This window comes from Canis aureus, chromosome 18, assembly GCF_053574225.1.
Source record: "Canis aureus isolate CA01 chromosome 18, VMU_Caureus_v.1.0, whole genome shotgun sequence".
Lineage (NCBI taxonomy): Eukaryota > Metazoa > Chordata > Mammalia > Carnivora > Canidae > Canis > Canis aureus.
The window spans coordinates 23,715,235-23,735,369 of NC_135628.1; the positions used below are offsets into that span (position 1 = coordinate 23,715,235).

Sequence of the window (20,135 nt, forward strand, 5' to 3'; positions counted from 1 at the left end):
ACGTGAGAAACATGTCTCTCAGAGGTCCAAGTTCCTGAGTCTCTTCTACTTAGCTGAGGGTTCTAAGTTCTATAGTAAAGCCTTCCCTCTCTCTAGTCCATATGGGACATTGATCATATCCTATAATTCCTTGACTATTACAAAGTCTTTCCAAGTTAGGGAAAGCCTAGTCACATTCCAACCAGAGGAAGTAGTAAAATAGGGAGGAATGCCTCAAACAGGTCACCGAGGATGTCTTAACAAAAAGATCCTGGTTTGGGGCACCTGGGTGGCTCAGTTGGTAGAGCATGTGACTCTTGATCTCCAGGTTGTGAGTTCAAACCCCACGTGGGTATAGAGATTACTTTTAAAAAAATCAAAAAGATCCCACTTAACATCTAGCACTTCTGGGATTCCTTCCAAGTTCTATTTCCATTCCACTCTGAACCCACTAGCTGCATCTCGCTGGGCGGACTGAAACACAGCAGTAAGACAATGATTCTGGGAGAAGAAATCCAATGCTTCACTGGCCTTTACCAGTGCTGAGGATAAATACTTTATGCCAGTCCCCACTAAACAACTTTCTGATTCAAAATTTAGCTTCTCGGGGATCCCTGGGTAGCTCAGCAGTTTAGCACCTGCCTTCAGCCCAGGGCGTGATCCTGGAGTCCGGGGATCAAGTCCTGTATCGGGCTCCCTGCATGGGGCCTGCTTCTCCCTCTGCCCATGTCTCTGCCTCTGTGTGTGTGTGTCTTTCATAAATAAATAAAATCTTTAAAAAAAATTTAGCTTCTCAAGTATCTTAACACTGAAAAGGTAGAAGCTAGGAAACTCAAGCATCATTAGATAGGAACAAAGTTTATTCTAAAGGAACAAACTAGGGGCTCCTGGGTGGCTCAGGTGGTTAAGTATCTGCCTTTGGCTCTGGTCATGATTCCAGGATCCTGGGATCAAGCCCCGCATCAGCTCCCTGCTCAGAGGGGAGTCTGCTTCTCCCTCTCCCTCTGCCCATCCACCCCCCACCTTCTTCATGCTTGCTCTGTCACTTTCTCAAATAAATAAATAAAATCTTTTAAAAAAAAATAAAGGAACAAACCAGCATTTCTGTTTAAATACCTGTCTCAAGTAATACTAGTATAATACTTACGTAGAGCTTTCTATGTGCCGGGCACTGTTCTCAGACCTTTATATGTATTAACTCCTTTTATCCTTATGACAATCCTATGATGAAGTAGGTTTTATTGTTGTTGTTTTCATTTTCTGCATGAAGATACCAAGGCACTAAAATGTTAGATAACTAGGGTACCTGGGTGGCTCAGTGGTTGAGCATCTGCCTTTGGCTGGGGTCGTGATCCTGGGGTCCTGAGATGAGTCCCACACTGGAGAGCCTGCTTCTCCCTCTGGCTGTATCTCTGCCTCTCTCCGTGTGTCTCCCATGAATAAATAAATAAAATCCTTTTTATTTTTATTTATTTTTTTAAATGTTCCTTCTTCTTTTTTAAAGATTTTACTTATTTATTACACTCAACCACTGAGCCACTGAGCGTCCCAATAAAATCCTTTTTAAAAAAATAAAAATAAAATATTAGATAATTTATCCGAGGTCACATCTGATGATAAGAAGTGGCAGAACTGAGATTTCAGCCCGGGCAGTCTGGCACAGAGTTTCTTCTCTTAATCACTCTGCTATTCAGAGTGGACTCTGCCCCGAGAGACCTGCAAAGGTAAAGCCCAAGCCTAGGACGTGGAGTTCTCACCAATATGCTAATCCTAGCAAACCAGACCAACACTCCCAGACCTTCATCCGACTCAGATGATCCCTCATTGTCCAAGCCAGATCTTTGTTTAAGGAAATACCAAATGTGTGGTATGTGATGAATAAATCAAAGGCTTATTAGAAAAGTTTTCACTAATGCTCCAATCATTTCAGATTTCAGTGTCTTTCAATACACTAAATATTTTGCACTCTTCACCATGCATGCTCCTCCTTGCCTTTCCGATTTAGAACAAGCATCCTGTTCTCTGGAAGGCCTTCCTCATTGCCACCACCACCCCACCCCGCCCCAGGCAATCCTTCTGTACTGCCTACAGCAGCAGCCAGCACTTCATATTATATCCATTCTTGTTATCTCTCTAGCTCTTTGAAAGCAGAACTCTTTGGAAAGCCTCCGTTTCCCAATTTGTATATTGAGAGTAATAAAATTAACCACCACCCTCTCCATGAGAATTAACTAAAATACTCTCTGTAAAGCACTTACTTGACTTTCAGTTTTCAGTGAAGGATAGCCATGATGAAAATATAGTTTTGTAACCTTGGGGAGTTGGTGCAGTGTTGACACACAATATACATTTAGTAGAAGTTTGTTAAACAAGGATAAAATAATGTTCCAAAAAATCACTAAGGGTATACTTTTAAAGACTTAGTGAAAGGTCTTTCAATAGAGTGCTAGTCCTGATATGCCAGTTTTGCCTATGAAATTTTCATTTTCCAAATAGTCATATACCTTGTTGGTATCATTTCAGTTTTTCAGTTATAGTTAAAGGGATGCTGTGAACAGGACTATATGAAATTAAAATAGAGAAGCAAATATATTCAGATAAGGAAAAAATCTCCTTGCTTTTAAATTTTTTCATTACTACACTTAGTCATCTTACATTTTAAGATAAAGACAATAGGCTAAAAATAGTCCTTCTGCATTTTTCCTTTTTTGGTTCCTTTCCCTGCTTTGTAATTTTAGCTTGAAATAAAGAACAATGACTGTGGTCAAGTTATTTTATAAACAGATCAAGTTTTGTTATAATTACTAGCACCACAAAATTTCTGTGTACCCCCAAAAATGTTTAAGCTCCTTGGCATGACCTAGTTTACTGGATTACCATTTATACAGTAAAAATTCCAGACTAATAAGAGAATTTGGAAAATTCCTTTGAGAAATGGGATATCTTTTGGGTAAAATGGAAAATTCTTTTGAGAAATGGGATATCTTTTGGATAAAAACCATTTCCAACACTTTGGTAAGTTTTGATCTGTATTTTATTTACTTTATTGAATTCATCATAAGTATTTTTTAAATTTCTGTTACTAATTACACAAATATAGAGAAATTGATTAGTATTAGCTCTGAGAACAAACTGGCGATTGACAGAGGGGAGAGGGTTGGGGATGGGCAAAATAGGTAAAGGGGATTAAGAGGTACAAACTTCCAGTTATAAAATAAATAAATCAGGGGACCTGAGCGGCTCAGTTAGTTAAGCATCCAACTGGATCTCGGCTCAGGTCACGATCTCAAGGTTGTGAGATTGAGTCCCGAGTGGAGCTTCATGCAGGACATGGAGCTTGCTTAAAATTCTTTCTCTCCCCTTCCCTTTGCCCCTCAACCCCTCTCTTAAAAAAAAAAAATTAAAATTAAAAAATAAGATAAAGAGTCATGGGGATGAAAAATATATCAATAACGTTACAATAATGTTGCATGGTGATGGATAGTAAGTACACTTAGAGTGGTAAGCATTTAATAATGTGTAAAATTATCCAATCACTATGTTGTACACCTAAAACTAATATAATAGTTTATGTCCAAATTAAAACTAATAACCAAATTGAAACTAATATATTTTATGTCCAAATTAAAAAAAAACTAATTAGTATAAGGTTATTTATTTTACCTTAATTCTTTTGAAAGGAACAGCCATCTTATATTATTTTATAAAGTATCTGTTTTCTTATGCAGGTAATTTCTTGTAGCTATAATTAAAGTTTATTTTACTCTAATAATTTTTACTCTTCATACATTTAGGAAACCTGAACCTTATTTTTGCAGAATTACAGAAATCAGTATAAAACTTGACATGATTATTTGCACAATCTATAGACATTCCTTCTGGAAAATGCTACCAAATATCAATGCTGTATAAGCATTATTCTGGATTCTCAGGATATAGGAACACAAATGAACAAAACTCAAAAAGTATGTAATGATAAGTATTGCAAAGAAAAAAGAAGGAAGATTAAGAGGAATAGAAAGAAGGGGATAAGGTTTTATATAGATCAAATAAGTATTGCTGAAAACTTAGGTGACTTGAGCAGAATCCTGAAAAAAAACAAGAGAGTGTGCCACACAGACACTGAGAAAGAGCACTCCAGGCAGCCAGATTAGCAAGTGCAAAGGTCCTGAGGCAGAAGTGTATTTTGCTTGTTCTTAGCAAAGAGACCAATATGGGTGGAGTCATGCAAGCAAGGGAAAGGGAAAAAAGCAGAGATGAGATCAAAGAGAAAATAGGACCCAGATCATAAGAGACCTTTTTATGGATCCAATGGAAAGATGACATGAGCCACAAATGTAATTTTAAATTTTCTACTAGCCATATTTTAAAGATTTATTTATTTATTAATTTTTGCGAGAAAGAGAGAGAAAGAAAGCAAGCACAAGCAGGGGGAGGGACAAAGGGAGAGGGTGAAGCAGGCTCCCGGCTCAGCAGGGAGCCTGATACAAGACTCAATCCCAGGACCCTGGGTCATTACCTGAGCTGAAGGCAGACGCTTAACCAACTGAGCTAGCCAGGTGCCCCTCTAGTAGCCATATTTTAAAAAGTAAAAAGAAACAAGTAAAATTAATTCTAATAATATATTTTATTTAACTCAATATATCCAAAATATTATCATCTCAACCTGTAATTAATATAGGAAAATACTCATGAGTTATTTTCCTTTTTTTTTTTTTTTTTGTGCTAAGTCTTTAAAATTCAGTGTGTATTTTATACTCACAGGACAACCAAATTCAGACTAGTACATTTCAAGTGCTCAATAGTCACACATGGCTAATGGCTACCATATGTTATTTATCAAATATATACAGAAATAAAGAGAAGAGTATAATTTAATGTCATTATCACCCACTTTTAATAAATAGCAATAAATGACCAGCCCTTTTGCACCTATTTCCATCCATTTTCCTTAAACCCAGATATTCGGGGGGGGGGGGGGAGCAGTACTAAATTACTTTATTTGAAGGAATGGTACAAATGAAACAAGTTAAAAAGATGTTTTGGTACCCAAGTCCAGATTATTTTTGAAGGAATATATTGGAGAGTTTTGAACACAGGAATGACTTTTAACAGCTCGCTGTGACTGCCAAGTTGAGAATAGTTCGTGAAGGAGAAGCATGGGTGGAAACAGGAAGACCTGTTATGAAAGTTTTATAATAATCCTGGTGAATTTATAGCACCTTAGTTGGGGGCGGTGGTGGCAGTGGAGATGGTGAGGAATGGAGAATTGATTGGATCCTTAATATATTCCAAGGATAGAAGCTGACAGGATATACTGATGGAACAGTTATGGAATATAAGAGAGAAGAGTCAGGATGACTTCTAGGTATTTGGGCTGAGCGACACGATACTGAAATATGTCATTTACTGAAATACAGGAGGCTGCCAAGAGGAACAGTTGGATGGAAATCAAGAGTTCATTTTTGGACATGTGATATTTAAACTACCTATTAGATACCCAAGTACAGATAGTAGATGAAAACTTGGATATCTAAATCTGCATTTCAGGGAAGAATTCCAGGCAGGAGATATAAATTTGAGAGTGGTAAGAAAACAAATGGGGTTAAAACCATGAAACAGGGATGCCTGGATGGATCTCGTGATTAAGCATCTCCCTTTGGCTCAGGGCGTAATCCTGGAGTTGAATCCCACATCAGGATCCCTGTTTGGGGCCTGCTTCTTCTTCTACCTATGTCTCTGCCTCTCTCTCTCTCTCTGTCTCTCATGAATAAATATTTTTTTAATTTCTTAAAAAAAAGACAAAACAAAACCATGAGACAAGATGTGTTCACTAGGAAGTGAACTTAAGTAGAGAGTAGTACACTCCAAAGTTTACAGCAGGAGGGGAGGAGGAACCAGGAAAGGAAACTGAATAGAAGCCCCAGCGAGGCCAAATAAATAAATAAATAAATAAATAAAATTTAAAAACCCAAGAAAAAGTATTGTCCTGAAAGAAGTATTTCTTTTTTGTTTTTAAAGATTTTATTTATTTATTCATGAAAGACACAGAGACAGAGACACAGGCAGAGGGAGAAGCAGGCTTCACGCAGAGAGCCTGATGTGGGACTCAATCCTGGGACTCCAGGATCATGCCCTAGGCAGAAGGCAGATGCTCAACTGCTGAGCCACCCAGGCTTCCCCCAAAAGAAGTATTTCAAGAAGGAGGTAGGAAGCAAAAACACAAAACTAAATATAAAAAGAAAATAAAACCCAATACCTAGAATTTGAAAACAAACTGAAGCAAATGAACCTACTGGTGTATCAGTTTGGTGACAATGGAGAAAAAGAATTATTCCAACTGAACTTTGAACAAAATATTTTGACTTAACAGTTCTGAATGGGATATATTCTTAGGGCAAATGAATTAAAAAGGCAACTAATCTTAAGTTATCTAGTGTCATTTAGTAGTTTTATTGTTAATAGCAACAATTATATTATTATTTGGAAACCAATATATCCATATTTTAATATACTACTACTGAGAAACTTATGTTAAAGCTGTTAGGGACCTAATGTTCAGCATAAAGTGTCAATTTAGAAAAAGGAAAAAAGCCTTGTGAGGGGTCTGGATGGCTCAGTCAGTTGAGAGCCCAGCTCCTGATTTTGGCTCAGTTTATGATCTCGGGGACCTGGGATCGAGCCCAGAGTAGGGTTCCATGTTCAGTGGAGGGTCTGCTTAAGATTATTTCTCTCTCACTCATTGTGCCCCTCCTCGTTGCATGCTCTCTCTCTTTCTCTGTCTCTCAAATAAATAAATAAATAAATAAATCTTAAAACAAAAACAAAAGCAGGACGCCTGGGTGGCTCAGTCAATTAAGCGTCCAGCTCTTGGTTTTGGCTGAGGTCATGATCTCCTGCTTGTGGAATTGAGCCCCACATTGGGCTCTGTGCTCAGTGTGGAGTCTGCTTCAGATTCTCTCTCCGTCTTCCTTCCATTCATACTCTCTCTCAAATGAGTAAATAAAATCTTAAAAAAAACTTGTAATTTTAAATTACAGTTATAAACATCAGTATAGGGACGTCTGGGTGGCTCCGCGGTTGGGCATCTGCCTTGGGCCGTGCTTTTGGAGTCCCAGGATCGAGTCCCACATCGGGCTCCCTGCATGGAGCCTGCTTCTCCCTCTGTCTCTGTCTCTCTGTGTGTCTCTCATGAACAAATAAATAAAATCTTTAAAAAATCAGTATAAACTTGTACTTTAAAATTTTTTATACTTATTTTCTAGGTCCTTCCACTGAAAAGGCCAAGAAGTAACAATAATTCAGTAGAAACAAGAATCCCATTTTGTGGTCTCAAAACACCATTTCACACTAAAAGGACTCGGAATTTTCCAGACAAACAGTCAATTCCAAGAAATATACCAGCTGAGCTTGGGATATCGTATTGTGCCAGAAAACAAAGAAGCTATCAAAAGCTAATATTGTCATATCAAACAAACACAGAAGCCTCAAAAGTTTCCCACTTGTACCCAAAATAGAATAATTTGAATGTCAACAACTGCAACTGAGAAAAACACATTGAATGTGTAAATCCGTGAATTCAGAGTGCTATTCAAAAAGGAAAAAAAAAAGGAAAAAGAGAGAGAAAGACTCTATGGACATCACGGAGGTTGCTAGGTAACTAACACATTACTGTAAAATTGGATAATTAAAAGGAAATAATTAAAGACCTGTCCTGCCTTCCTGGTATGAACAGTATTTTAGGATAACCAAATAATCCTCATGGATGTAAGGAAGTTCTTCTATACGGAAGAATTCTAGCTAATAAATGAAGGAATGATTGGATTGAAAAATCACCATCTTGCAACCCATAATTATTTTTTAAGTGAATCAGAGTGTTCATCAATGGATACCAAAATCATTAAGTGAAAGATTGCTGGAAAACTTTACAGTGAAGGAATCAGACTGTCACTACATAAACAACTGAAGCACTAGTTAAAGTGAAGCCATCTGTGCCATGGAGCCAGGGTAGTTGGAGACAACAATATGAAGAAAACTCAGTCTCACTGAATTTTAATCTGTGGGAGCAGGGGGACCGAGAACACTTAGACTCGGACCTGGAGGCTTTGTCTCATCCAACTTTTATTAAGAGAGCTAGCAGATTAGCTATGGGAATGATTAACTTTGGGGAGTACCTAGGTGGCTCAGTGGTTGAGCTTCTGTCTTTGGGATCACATCCCACATCAGGCTCCCTGCAGGGGCCTGCTTCTTCCTCTGCCTATGTCTCTGCCTCTCTCTGTGTGTCTCTCATGAATAAATAAATAAAATCTTAAAAAAAAAAAAAAAAAAGAGTCCGTGCGCTCACTCAAGACCACAGACTCAGGACCTCACCTATCCCCAATGTGCTGAGGACTATGAGATTCAGTTCTCAAATAAGCTCTGCAGCTGGTTACCCACACATCTGACCCTATGTGGTTCTTGAGATGATGAAATAATATGAAGCCTATAACATTACCTGTAGTATATTCTAATCAAGAATCTAAAATAGAATTTAATCAAGTCTTTAGATCTAACTTCTAACTGCAGGTAATTCAGGGGGTGGGAAAGCAAATAAAGCAACATAAAGATGCAACTGAACATTGTACAGGACTACAGACCCAGTTTTTTCAAGAAGTAAATCACATGTGATGAGATGAATACTGGGTGTTACACTATCTGTTGGCAAATTGAATTTAAATAAAATATATTACAAAAAAAAAAAAAAGGAAGTAAATCAAATGAGGGAGGAGGAAATGGACCACTTCTGCAAATGAAACTGTAAGAACTAAATGTGGACCTTGTTTGGATCCTGGCTGGAAAAAATAATAATTATAAAAGGACATTTTTGAGGGGATCCCTGGGTGGTTCAGCAGTTTAGCGCCTGCCTTTGGCCCAGGGCGTGATCCTGGAGACCTGGGATCAAGTCCCATGTCGGGCTCCCTGCATGGAGCCTGCTTCTCCCTCTGCCTGTGTCTCTGCCTCTCTCTCTCTCTGTATCTCTCATGAATAAATAAATAAATTTAAAAAGAAAGACATTTTTGAGATGATAGGGAAATTTGAATGGTTTGTTCTATAACCTAAGAGATTTTTATTTCACTTTGATAAATATAAAAATTACTTTGTGGTAATAGAAGAATTTTTTTTTTTTTTGTCTTTTAAGGCATAATGAAGTAGTCGGGATAAAATACCATGCCTTTTAAAATCTGCTTTTAAATACTCCAGCCAATAAATAAATAAATAAAATAGAAACCGCTCCAGTTTATCAAGATGCTGCCTTACACCAGCAAAGAGCCACTTGTTCCTCAGGAGCCACAGGAGCACACTGTTCTTGCTTCAGACACTCAGATGCACGTCACGACTCAAGGGTTGTTAAGTGGAGGCATGGAGGTCAGAACTGCATCAGGCAAAAGCAGCAACCTCATGTTTAAGAGCCAATTCCAGCTTTGTGGTACCTGCCACCAGCTTCATGGCCCTGGTTTGGGCACCAAATCTGATACAGGACACAGATAAACCAACATTAATGGTAAGGCAGATAATTTTGTAGAACATTTCGGTTTCCAAGAAGATTTGTCCATCAGGGCTGGACAAACTGGACCATAAGCAGACACATCACCAGCTGTGTTTCTGTGACTGGTCAAGCAGTCAAGGAGCCACTACCATAGAATCATTCGTTTTGGCTGCTCTCTCCAACAAATGGGAGTGTAAGTACAACCTATCACCAGATAGTCTTCATGAGCGCAGAGACGTGACAATAAGCAACAGGCTGTTTAAACAGATAACTCACCATAGGTGACTGGAGCATGTGTGCCATTATCCTTAAGATATTCTCCTATAGGGACACGGGGGTGGCTCAGTGGTTGAGCGTCTGCCTTTGGCTCCGGGCACGATCCCGGGGGTCCTAGGATCGAGTCCCACATCGGGCTCCCACAGGGAGCCTGCTTCTCCCTCTGCCTGTGCCTCTGCATTTCTCTGCATCTCTCATGAATAAATAAACAAATATTTTAAAAATATTCTCCTATAGAAGAGCCAGAATAAAGATTCAGGTACCGATGTGGGGCAGCATCAGTAGCAGTAGTTGAAACCACGATGGGGCACTTCGTGGCATTTGCATCTGTAAGTCTCTTCACAGCTGGCCAACAGTGGATCTCTTTTGACCAACAGCAATGTAGATATAATATAGCTTCTTCCTTTCATCAGATCCATCACTGAAACATATCTGGTTAATGATTATGTCAATCACTGATGTTTTACCAGTCCGCTAGCCACCAATAACTAGCTCATGTTGACCAGGACCAATTGGCACCAAGCTATCCACAGACTTAATGCCAGTCTCCATTGGTTCCTGCACAGAGATTGGGAGAGTGATCCTAAGCACTTTCAGGCCAACTTGCCTATGATCCTTGGAATCACCAATGGCACCTACTACACGACCTAAGAGCTTCTTGCCAACTAAAACATCCATAATGGCTCCCGTCCTCTTCACAGTGTCTCCTTCCTTAGTATTCATTTCCAAATGCAACACTACCAACATATCTGCTTCCAAGTTCAGACACATACACTTCAAGCTTGGAAGAAAATCCTACCATTTCTTCTGCTTGAGCATTCCTCAGCCCAGATATTCGAACAATACCATCACCAAAACTTAAGACACAACCAGTGTCTTCAAGGTCAGCAGAGGTATTAGCTCCAAGAATACATTCTTCAGAAACAGAGGACACCCCAGCAGTCCCAGTCTTCTGAGGACAAATGTTAGAGGCATGAAAGTTCCCAGCAACAATTAAGGATGATTTCAAAGCATTTTTGGAGACCAGCCCAGCCTTCTGCTAGAGGATGAAAGCCACAATGTACAGCCACATGCGCAGACAACATCTTTTTTTCTTAAAGTTTATTTACATTTTTTTAGTGAGGCTCAAACTCACAACCCCAAGATCAAGAGTCACATGCTCTTCTGACTGAGCCAGCCAGCCACCCCTAGACAGCATCTTTACAGAGCTCTTTAGAGCTCTCCTTACATGGTTCCTCTCTAGTTGCAGCCTCTGAACTGACCCCCAAGCAAATATTAACCCAAAGAAATTACACTAGTATTCCAGGATAGTATATTAGTATTATGAGATAATTACATTGATATCAGACAAAACACACTTTAAAAAAAAAAGATTTTATTTATTTATTCATGAGAGACACAGAGAGACAGAGGCAGAGACATAGGCAGAAGAAGCAGGCTCCCTGTGGAGATACTGATGTGGGACTCTGGGATCACACCCTGAGCCGAAGGCAGACACTCAACCATTGAGCCATCCAGGTGTTCCCAAAACAAACTTTTAAGAAAAAAATTTTTTTTAAATTATTTATTCATGAGAGACACAGAGAGAGAGAGAGAGGCAGAGACACAGGCAGAGGGAGAAGCAGGCTCCACACAGGGAGCCCAACGTGGGGCTTGATCCAGGGACTCCAGGATCATGCCCTGAGCCGAAGGCAGGCAGGCACTCAACCGCTGAGCCACCCAGATGTCCCAGAAAAAATTCCTATTATGGATAAGGAAAGTCACAACATAAGAATATAAATAATAATTCATAAGAAAGATAAAAATTTTATATAGTTTTTTAAAGATTTATTTATTTGAGAGAGAGAGGGTGCATGTGCACATGTGTGAGTAGGGGAAGGGGCAGAGGGAGAGAATCTACAAGCAGACTCCCCACCAAGCACAGAGCCCAGTGCAGGGCTTGATCTCGTGGCTCATGAGACCATGACCTGAGCCAAAATCAAGAGTTGGATGCTCAACTAACTGAGCCACCCAGGTGCCCCTACAATTTTTTATTTTTTAACTATTTATTATGAAATTTTCAAGCATATACAAAGGTAGGAAAAAAATCATAAAATGAACACCTATAAATCCACTACTTAGATTCAAACATTGTTAACATTTACATTTTGTCATATTAGCTTTATCTATCTATCCATATTTTTTATTATTATGGTTGAGCTGTTTCAAAGTAAATGTCACACCATGACATTTCATGCCAAAATACTTTACACATCTAAAAAAAAAAAGACATTCTCCTATCTAGATACAATGGCATTACCACAACATAAAAAAAAAAAACTAATTTCATCTCATACCCATTCTATATTTAAATTTATCCATGTCTTCAAAATGTTACATATAGCTTATTTTTTCATAGCAGGAATCAATCAAGAATCATCTATTGTGGGGCACCTGGGTGGCTCAGTGGGTTAAGTGTCTGCCTTCAGCTCAGGTGGTGATCTCAAGGTCCTGGGATCAGTCCCGCCTCTGGCTCCCTGCTAAGTAGGGAGTCCACTTCTGTCTCTGCTTCTCTCTGTTCCCCCTAGCTTGCTCATGCTCACTCTCTCTCTTAAATAAATAAATAAAGTGTTTTTTAAAAGTAAAAAAACAAAAACAAAAAAACAATCAGGACGCCTGGGTGGCTCAGCGGTTTAGCACTGCCTTCAGCCCAGGGCGTGATCCTGGAGTCCCGGGATCGAGTCCCACGTCGGGCTCCCTGCGTGGAGCCTGCTTCTCCCTCTGCCTGTGTCTCTGCCTCTCTCTCTCTCTCTCTCTCTGTGTCTCTCATGAATAAATAAATGAAAATCTTTAAAATAAAATAAAAGTTTAAAAATCATGTATCATATTTGTTACATCTTTCTTTTATTATTTTTTAAAGATTGTATTTATTTATGATAGAGAGAGAGAGAGAGAGAGGCAGAGACACGCAGAGGGAGAAGCAGGCTCCATGCAGGGAGCCCGACGTGGGACTCGATCCCGAGACTCCTGGATCACGCCCTGGGCTGAAGGCAGTGCTAAACCGCTGAGCCACTCAGGGATCCCCTCTTATTTGCTTTTAATCTGTACCTATTACTTCTCCATTTTTAAAGATTTTATTTATTTATTCATGACAGACACAGAGAGAGAGGCAGAGACACAGGCAGAGGGAGAAGCAGGCTCCATACAGGGAGCCCGACATGGGACTCGATTCTGCGACCCCAGGATCATGCCCTGTGCGGAAGGCAGTGCTAAACCACTGGGCCATCAGGGTTGCCCAACTTCTCCATTTTTAAGAAATCCTATTTCTAAGAATTTACCCCAAAGATAACACCAGAAAAATTTCTTTAATGTATTTTTTTATTGAGGTATTATTTTTTTTTCATGATAAAAACTTTCATTTTATTTTATTTTTTATTTATTTATTTTTTATTGGAGTTCAATTTGCCAACATATAGCATAACACCCAGTGCTCATCCCATCAAGTGCCCCCCTCAGTGCCCGTCACCCAGTCACCCCCAGCCCCACCCACCTCCCTTTCTACCACCCCCAGTTCGTTTCCCAAAGTTAGGGTCCCTCATGTTCTATCTCCCTCTCTGATATTTCCCACTCATTTTCTCTATTGAGGTATAATTGACATACATTATACTAGTTTCAGGTATACAACATAATGATTCCATATTTGTATATTGTGAAATGATCACAATAAGTCTAGTTAACATTCATCATCATTCATAGTTACAAAATTTTTTTCTTGTGATATGACTTACTCTTAGCAACTTTCATATATGCAATATAGTATTATTAACTATAGTTGCCATGCTGTAAATTACATTGCCATGACTTATTTATCCTATTACTAGAAATTTGTACCTTTTGATTCCCTTTATCCATTTTGCTCACCCCCTAAACTCTGCCACTGGCAACCACTAATCTGTTCTCTATGAGCTTGATTTTGTGGGTTTTTTCTTTGTTTGTTTTGCTTTTTAAATCATAGATGTAAATGAGATCATAACCAAAACACAAATTTTAAAAATACATATATACTAAGTTATTCCCTTCAGAACTGTTACAACAGAAAGACTGGAAACAAACCAAACATCCATTTATAGGGGACTAATTGCATGAACAGCCATATTATGAAGTCCTATGTAGAAGTAAAAAAGAAAAAAAGGAAAATCTCTCAAATACTGCTATGAAATCATCTCCAGAATATATTGTTAAATGCACAAATCATGTCACAAACAATGTGTATAGAATCTTACCTTTTAACTAAGAAATATAGAACAAAGCATAAAAAAGAGCAAAGCAAAAACTAATAAAAATAAAAGACAACATCATTACAAATCATACTATAGATATTAAAAACAATAAGAAGATATTAACAATCATATGACAATAAACTTGAAAATTTAAATGAATGAGAAAAATTTAGGGAAAGATCAATTTATTAAAACTAACACAAAAATAAAATCTAAATAGGGGCCTGGCTGCCTCAGTTGGTAGAGCATGTGGGTTGTAAGTTCGAACCCCACACTGAGCATCGAGATAACTCAAAAATAAAATCTTATGAAAATAAATAAAATCTAAATAGCTCTATACCTATTAAAGAAAATGAACCCATATTTAAAGACCTTCCCCAAAAGAAATCTCAAGGCCACATCCTTCACTAGCAATTTCTTCTAAATCAACAAAGAAATAACATCCCTCTTACACACTCTTAAAGAGAATAATTCTCAACTTGTTTTATGACACCAGAATAAACTCAGTATCAAAACTATAAGGAAAATAACAGATCTATATCTTTCTCATAAATCTATTGTTTTAAAAATCCCTAAAACTGGGTCACCTGTGTGGCTCAGTCAGTCAAACGTCTGCTTTCAGTTCAGGTCATGATCTCAGGGTCCTGGGACTGAACCCCACATTGAGCTCCCCACTCAGAGGGAAGCCTGCTTCTCCTTCTGTTGCTCCCTTTGCTTGTGCTCACTCTCTCAAATTTTATTTATTTATTTTTTTTATTAAAAAAATTTTTAATTATACTACATGCTGTCGAATCGAACTTCAATAAAATATACATATATAATAAAAATTAAAAAATAAAAAGTAAAAAAATATTTTTAATTTAAAAAATCCCTAAAACAGAATAGTAGCATATTGAATACAATAACACATACAAAGAGTAATACATTACAACTTTGAAAGCAAACGTAGGTAATATTTGAAAATTAGTCAGTGGAATTCACCACATTGACAGAATAAAAGAAAACCATACAAACTGACAGGAATATGAAGTAGAAATTAAAAACCAATTCTAACCAAGTACCTGAGAATTGTATAATAAACCTATAATACAAGAAAAAAATATGCAATTATCCCCAGGAGAATAGCTAGCAACTTGGTTTAGAATATTGCCAAGGAACAACTCTCTCCTCTGGGCTAGGCTTTACTTTCTGTATAAGTAGCAATGAAACAACTTTTGGGACATCAGAACAGCTACTAGTCAAGGGTCATTCCATGGGTCCCTTTATTCTCTGTCTCAAAGGCAATGCTTTTTCATCCCTCTGTTGGTGGAATATCCTTTTTTCCAGTGTACGTATGAGCAGTTCAGGACTCTCACATTATTTTACAAGTTTGCTCACCATCTACAGCTACGTTCTCATAGGAGCACAATGGGATGAACGTTTCAAAGGAATGAGGTACTATGACCCTTCTATTAGCTATTACCTACCCTGAGCACGAGGGAATGTGCACACATGCAATCAAAACTCTATCACCAGTGAGAATGTAAAATAGCACAACCACTTTAGAAAAAAATAGTATATCTTAATACACTTACCATATGACTCAGTAATTGCACTCCTAGGTATTTATCCAAAAGAAATGAAAACTTATGTTCACAAAAATACTTCTATTAAGAATGTTCCCCCCATAATGTTCATAGTAGCTTTATTTATAATAGCTAGAGACAGCCCAGATGTTCACAAAAGGGGAAAGAATATACACACTGTGTTACATTCATACAATGAAATACTACTCTACAATAAACAAATTACTGACACATGCAGCAGCATAAAGTGAAAATCAAAAGCATGATGATGAGCAAAAGCAGCCAGATTCAAGAGTACATACTATATGAAATTCTCAAACAGGTGAAATTAATCTGTGGTAGAAAAAATTTGCCTTGGGGGTGGCACAATGGGGGAAGATTTGACAAGGAAAGGTACTGAGGGGCCTTTGGTGTGAGGGTAATGCTCTATATAATAGGAGTTAGGGGGGTGCCTAGGTGGCTCAGTTGTTAAGCATCTGCCTTTGGCTCAGGGTCTTGGGATCAAGCCCTGCTTTGGGTTCTCTGCTTAGTGCAGGGTCTGCTTCTCCCTCTCCCTCTGTGATCTCCCTCTGTGATCTCCCTCAAATATATAAATAAATAAAATCTTAAAAAAAAAAGAAAAAAAACAAGAGTTTGAGGCAGGTTAATGCATTTGTTGAAACTCTTAACATTTGTGCATTTTATTGTATATAAATTTTACACCCAATGAAAAACCTTTAAATATTGAACCTAATGATTGATATACATGCTCAAGTACCTCTGGTGAAGTGTGCTGATAATTACAATTTGTTTCAAAAAGCAGAAACAAATAACATGGATTCATAGATAAATGTGGTAAAGTATAACACAAAATGGTACAATCTAGATGCTGGACATATTATTTCAACCTTGCTGCAGTTTTGAAATGTTCATAATAAAATGTTAAAAACAAATTTAAAACTCTGTTGCCTTTTTTGAAGCAGGTTCAGTGAAGAAGCTTTCTTCAAGTACATATATTAAGGAGCAAGCAAGAATATTTTGAAGAAAGAAAAGGACTTGTCACAGGGAATGGAAAAACATACATTTTCATTCCTTTTAAGAAAAATGTATAATTAGTCTTCAGGATAGGGCAGGGAGGTCCTATATGGCTTTTCCAGTATAGATTTTTATTTTTCTCCTTGCTGCTAGCGGTAAACTAGAATTCTATACAAATTATTTTTCTTATATCAAGCAAAATGAGAACGGCACCATTTCAATTATAATCTGTATAATTATACTATATTGGTGGCTTTAAAAAAACTTTTAAACCTCAACCTACCTAAGAAATACATTTTACATCTTGACTCAGGAAACACACAGAGAGATCTGAGTCAAAAATTTCAAGGGACACTTAGCCTCATTACTTATGATGGAATCTGATATTTCAATTTTGTTCCAAGACTTCAAAATGTTGGTCACAACCCACTAAATTGATATATCTTCCTAATGAATCATAACTTGTCATTTGAAACATTGTACTACATAGTCCTTAAGGTTTTTTTAAGAAAATAAATCCTGGATATACACTGCATTATGATTAAGAATTGTAGATATAGGGATCCCTGGGTGGCGCAGCGGTTCGGTGCCTGCCTTTGGCCCAGGGCGCAATCCTGGAGACCCGGGATCGAATCCCACGTCGGGCTCCCGGTGCATGGAGCCTGCTTCTCCCTCTGTCTATGTCTCTGCCTCTCTCTCTCTGTGTGTGTGACTATCATAAATAAATTTAAAAAATTAAAAAAAAAAGAATTGTAGATATACAAAATATCTTTTTATTGCTTTCTATGTGCTGGTCCACAGACTCTTTTCTCGTGTTAAATTAACAAATTTTGAACACCTACAAGGCCTCATGCTAGGAACTCGAAATGAACAATCTGATTATTCTTTTATATATTTTCTTCTTAAGAACTCACAGGGTTTTAGGCACACTCTGTTTATTGTACCAAACCCCATGAGGTCACATAGGATGGCATCAGCTTTGGATCTGGATGCACTGAGTCAGAAATTACATATTTGCCAAAAGTCTAGCAATGGAAGCTAAGAATCAAATTTTCTCAACTTCAACTTTAAAAATCTCAAGTATTTTAAAACAATCAACTTCAAAATAATATTTATTTTCTATATTAAACTACATAATGACTATTTTTTTTTAAACAGAAATAACTAGGATAGGGGATCCTTGGGTGGCTCAGCGGTTAAGCTCCTGCCTTTGGCCCAGGGCATGATCCTGGAGGCGCAGGATCGAGTCCCACATCGGGCTCCCTGCATGGAGCCTGCTTCTCCCTCTGCCTGTGTCTCTGCCTCTCTCTCTCTCTCGCTCTCTCTCTCTCTCGCTCTCTCTCTCTCTGTATCGCTCATGAATAAATAAAATCTTTAAAAAAAATAACTAGGATAAAAGGTTCAATAACATCCTACTTAAAATATATCCACCTAACACAGTGTATATTCACTATTCACTATAAGCCAGGTACCGTCTACTCCAGGCTTTCGGACTGAAGCTCCCAGTATGGATTTGAAGAAAACAGTAAGAGGGGATGTTTCCCCCCTTTTCAAACTTACAAAGATGAAAATTTTATCATTCTAGAAACAGAGGGCAGAGCAGCCACCCGTGCAGGTGCTGGGGACCTGCCAGACTCTGAATATTCAGAAAAGGCTCTTGCATTCGCAGAGGAGGTGAGGAGAGGCTTCTGTGGAGGTGTTGGTTCAGCTGAGACTCGAAGAATGAGAAGCCGCCTCTGGTCAAGGAGCAGAGAGAAGAGCATTCCAGAGGCAAGAGCGTCAATGGCTGACTGCTGAAACAGAGACCACAGGTGATAGGAGATCCCAGAGAAGAGGGACCGATCCTTTGAGGCTGGGAACCAGAAACTTGGAATCCTAAGCAGGTAAAACTAGAGAGTACATCAGAGAGAAGGACTGGGCATTCCAGGTGACAGGAGAGCGAGTTCACGGCCCACGGAGTCAGAGGATGAAATCTCTCCAACAAAGGAGAGTAAAGCCATACAGTTTTTATAAAGCAAAGATGAGTGGGGGAAAGAAGCTCTCGGGGGTAAGAGGGGGCCCAACAGGGTGCTTGGGACACTGAGGGCTTTTGAGGTAAGTCTTTTATTGAAGGCCAAGCAGGGAACTTAAATCTTTCCAATTTCTCTACTGGTGGCACCGTTGATTAAGGATGAGCGATGTCATCTTTAATGGCTTATTTCTTTTCAGGGTCTGGTTATTCTCTGTTGGACACAAGAGACTGTCATAAATAAGACTCCCTCCTCAGACACCTGGGGCGGGGTGGTCTGGAGTGTTCCCTTATCTCTGGTTTCTTTCCACTTCCGTCTGCATTTTGGGGATTTCTGTGACACCCCCCCCACACACACACACATACCCCTAGCTCTCCCTATCTAGCCCTGCCTGTCCCTTTACTGTTGGCAAGGAAATGGAAAGGTCTGGACTATATGATGTAAGAGAGGGCAGGCAAGCCCGACAGACAGGAAACAATAGGACTGCTTCATGGTCCTGACCAGTTCTGGGCTGGCCTTCCTCTGTTTGGAATTCCCGCATTACATTCTGAGATGGCGAAAGGGCTCCTTGTGCCTACCTTTGGAACACGCTTCCCATGTGGCCGGCACTCAGGCCTCATCACAAGGAAGAAATCCTGGTTATTTCAATTTTGCAGAAGCAAAGGAAAATACTTTCCATCTGGCCTGAGTTGTGAAGAAACCGATTCTCCCCACTTTGGCACCAGTGTATGTGAGGCATAGACTCCCCAAAGAAGACAGAGGGGAAGGAAGGTATAGCTTAAATCTTCCTGAGTGTAAAAGAAGGATCCAAGGCTGTCATTTCCCTGCTGAAGTTAACTGAGTCCGGGCAGCCCAGGTGGCTCAGCGGTTTAGCGCCGGCTTCAGCCCAGGGCGCGATCCTGGAGTCCCAGGATCAAGTCCCACATCGGGGCTCCCTGCATGGAGCCTGCTTCTCCCTCTGCCTGTGCCTCTGCCCCTCTCTGTGTCTCTCATGAATAAATAAAAATCTTTTAAAAAAATAAATAAAGTTAACTGAGTCCTAACCAACAAGAACAATTGCCTCCTTTTATAGTTGTGGCCTTGGCCTCCTTATTAGCCTCAGGACTTTACCACCCTAGAAACACGGGCAGAGCAACTGCTTCGGTGGTCTCTCAGCTCGAGCTGAGGCTCTGTGTCAGAAGTCACTTGTTCCAATCAGACAAACAGCTACCTTCTGCTGTTCGCCATGGTTATTTAGTACCATATTAAAACCCAATATTGTTTTTAATACATATTTAGGAAAGAAGATAAAAAGAATTAAGTCATGCAGAGGAGACAGAAAGATTGTATCTTAAAATTCTTAAGTCATACCACTTTCCCTGGCAGACTTTACTTCCGAGTGCCACTTAGTTATTTTCCAAAGCAGAAAATGACAACACCCTGTCTGAGGAGAAAAAGAGAACTACATTCATATATCAACCCCCTCCACCCGCCCAATTTCTACCTGCCTTCCTCCTACAAGCGACTC

The 20,135-nt window shown here is 39.0% G+C and overlaps 1 pseudogene; it reads right to left on the reverse strand.

Annotated features, from left to right (window-relative positions):
• Positions 1–377: 377 nt before the first annotated feature.
• On the reverse strand, positions 378–13,672 carry LOC144289157 (ATP synthase F(1) complex subunit alpha, mitochondrial-like; annotated as a pseudogene).
• Between the last annotated feature and the right edge of the window lie 6,463 nt (positions 13,673–20,135).